This window comes from Nycticebus coucang, chromosome 5 (genome assembly GCF_027406575.1).
Source record: "Nycticebus coucang isolate mNycCou1 chromosome 5, mNycCou1.pri, whole genome shotgun sequence".
NCBI classification, from domain to species: domain Eukaryota; kingdom Metazoa; phylum Chordata; class Mammalia; order Primates; family Lorisidae; genus Nycticebus; species Nycticebus coucang.
In genome coordinates this window covers 34,898,594-34,902,210 of record NC_069784.1, presented here as the reverse complement: position 1 = coordinate 34,902,210, position 3,617 = coordinate 34,898,594, and the positions used below count along the sequence as shown (strand labels likewise).

The following is a 3,617-nucleotide window of genomic DNA, read 5'->3' as shown; positions in this document are numbered from 1 at the left end:
TTTTCAATAACACAGCTTGCCATATTAGGAAAAAATACACATACATGTTCATGTGTGCACACATTTGCACATATATACACACACGTATATAAATGTCAAATTGGTAACTGGTGTCAAATAGCATCTGGAAAATAAAAAAGGTACAATGTCACTCTGGGCTGGAAGGACAGGAAGGCAAGGATACTTGGAAAAGAGAAAAGATGTGCTTTTCGACTACTGTGTTAATATTCCCCAAGAAACAGAAATAATAAGATAGATACATAGACAATTGATAGAAAATAGATAGATAGATGATTAGATAGAAAAATGAGGAGACTGATAACACAGATTGGTTCATCCAAGGATGGATGCTCAGAAATCCTAAGATCTTTTCATGTCCTCGCTGGAGTACCTGGAAAGCTAGTGGTGTAATCTGGTTTGAGACCCAAATTTCAAGAATCAGGACCTCATATATATGATGGAAGAAGACTGGTGTCTCAACTCAAGAATAGAAAATGAATTTACCCTTCTTTCAGCCCTCGTTCTATTGAGGCCTTCAGTAACTGGATGACGTCTGCCCACATTGGTGAGTGTAGATCTTCTTTACTCAGTCTACTGAATCAAATGCTAAGATCCTCCAAAAACACCTGCACAGACACACCTATAAATGATATTTTACCAGTTATCCAGACATCACTTACCCTACTCAAGTTGCCGCACAGATTAGACATCACACTTATGTTCAATTCTGCATCTCTCTGTGGTTTACTACTGTTTTCAACCACTTCCTTATCCAAAAGCCTACTCCTCTTGTAGAAAATGCACAAATGATTTCTGTTTCTATTCAACTGCTGGTACCTTTGAGAGTCTTAAAAGGTGAGAGATAAACATAACATAATGGAAATTTTTGAAAATATATGTGATAAATCCCAAGAAGTAATTGATAGTGATTAAAAAGAGGCAAAGAAAAATTAACAGAAAAAAAATAAAGGGGAAAAGATAGAGGCATGATTATGAGTGATACATTTGGAAACCAGAGACCCACAGGACTGTATTCAGAGGCATGGTTAGGAAGGTTGAGAACCACTGTTGTAAACTTTAGGGAAGAAGGGTGAAAGAAAAGCTAGTTTACATTAGATAAACATAAATGAAAACAGGAAAGTCTATTACTGAAAAAGTAACGTGATCGATTTAGATAAGTGGACAATTTTTATTTTCTGTCTAAAAGAGCAAAGGTTATCTTTGTAGTTTAGAAAATATATCAGTATGAGTAACAGGGTTAATCCCCTAGAAGCAAGGACAATCTTTTGTGGTATTGTATATACTGGAATATTGTGCAAAAGATATTAAACACACATGTTCACATGCACTTGCATGAAAAACATTTTTAAAATTTTAGTTCAAATGGCTAATGATAGCTCAGCTGTTATGAGCTCATCTAATACAGTAGTACTTGCAACAGAAAAATCTTATGTCTGTTGCCATTTTAAACTCTACTCCGACCTCTGCTGCTTAGATTTTATTTTAGTGTAAAGAGACCATGTCAATTGGGAGATGGCTAGATTTATCTCATGTTAAAAACCAGAGTCACCTCAGGATGACATTTCTTCTTTCCTTTGACCCCTTCCCCTTTACTTTCTCAAAAACACAAAAATCAAAAGAAACACTGAAATTGCCCTCCTTTATGCTTTCCCACCTGCTGTCTCAGTACTGTTCAAAACGGTGACCTTGGAATTCTAAAAAGTCTAAAATGATCTGCAGAAACTTTCCTTCTGCTGTCATTCTACAAGTTTTCAGACCGACATGTTGCAGATAGAATCTTGAGCTCATTGAAAAACTCTGCAGATTCAATATTTTGTGTAATGAACAAAAAATAAATGGCCCATTACAACAATCAGAGTGATTATACTTTGGTACTAGGAATTCCCAGTGTACTCCAGTGGTTATCTAAAACTAAGTATCCACAAGACAAGTATTATATGTGTTGAAGTTGATTTTAATGACAATTGTAATGCCTCCCTTGTTACATGATATTTCACCTGTGGAGAAGGTGAATTAGTAACCCATTTACGTAATTTGAAGTACGTAGTATAAGACACAAATCTCTTTCCCTAAAATACCACTGGAAGTTTGTCATAAGGAATTCATTTTCAGTATACAAGTGCAACAATTATTCATTCTTTATTGATTTATTCAGCAACTACTATCTAAGTTTATGCTATAAAACCTAGTATCCCTTAGATCCTGAACATGTGACACATGAACAAATATTCAGAGTTTTTACAGAGCGTACCTTCACCCAAATTAGTTTATTTGAACAGAGGAACATCCTTACTTAGAGTTGGTAAGGAAGTGGCAAAAATAACTTGGGTACTATGCACTTTGAAATATTTTAATATATGCATCAAAATCCAGGAAAGCTTAAGAACCTCTACCAAAATCAAGGCAGCATAGGGAAAATATCAAATGTGTGACAAGAATCTTCTACAGAAAGGATTACTACACCTGTGTAACTGGTGTTTATCCATTAGGAATCATGAAATCTAGAAGTATAGAACTACTATTGATTAATTTATAATTAATATGCACATGTTGATTTGAGAGACATTTCAGGCAGAGACTAAAAATTCTGTTGTATTCAGCTCCCCCAACTGAGCTGGGCAAGTTTGTGTTGAAGTCGTGGATGAGCGCCCCTGGCAGCGAGTATGGCAGTCCCCGGGTCATCAGTGTTAGCAAAAGCAGCCCTGACCGCAGCCACCCGGTGGTAGCGGCGCCCTGCAGTGGCGGGCCGCCGCGTATGTGCCCTAAGATCAAGCAGGAGGCAGCTGGCCGGCCCCTGGAGGCCCATCTGGGCGCTGGACCCCCTCTCAGTAACGGCCACCGGCCAACTGCACGCCACTTCCCCTGGGGACGGCCGCTCCCCAGCAGGGCTACGCCGACCCTGGGTCCCGAGGAACTACTGAGCACCAGGGACTGTCACCCTGCCCTGCCGCTGCCCCCGGGCTCCACCCACACCGGGTCCCAACTACCCACCCTTCGTGCCAGACCAGATGCAGCCACAAGTCCCGCCGCTCCATTACCAAGAACTCCTGCCACCCGGTTCCTGCGTTTCGGAGGAGCCCGAGCCAAAGAGGGGAAGAAGATCATGGCCCCGGAAAGAACCGCCACCCACACTTGTGATTACGCGGGCTGTGGCAAAACGTGTACAAAGAGTTCTCAGCTCACCCGCGAACCCACCCAGGTGAGAAACCCTGCCGCTGTGACTGGGACGGCTGGGGGTCATCCGCCCGGTCGGATGAACTGCGGAGGCCCGACCGCAAACGCACGGGGCACGGCCGGTTCCAGGGCCAGAACGCGGTTGTGCATTTTCTAGGTCGGACCACCTCGCCTTGCACTTGTAAAGCTCCAACAGGGGATAGGACCCGCACTGCCAGAAGAGAATTCAGTATTTTCTACCTTTCACATTGTCTTCCCGAGGAGAAGCTGGAAAGCGCGACAATCATGGTCAAGTTCCCACCTGAGTCAGCTTGTGAATGAGTGATCAGGAAGCGTGAGGAAGCCAAAAATCAAAACTCAAAGAACCAGTGGGGTCTGTTACTGGATCTTCTATCATTCCAATTCTAAATCCAACTTGAATA

At 41.9% G+C, this 3,617-nt stretch overlaps 1 pseudogene; it reads left to right on the top strand.

The window, feature by feature from the left end:
• Positions 1–546: 546 nt before the first annotated feature.
• On the top strand, positions 547–3,380 carry LOC128585444 (Krueppel-like factor 4; annotated as a pseudogene).
• Positions 3,381–3,617: the final 237 nt, after the last annotated feature.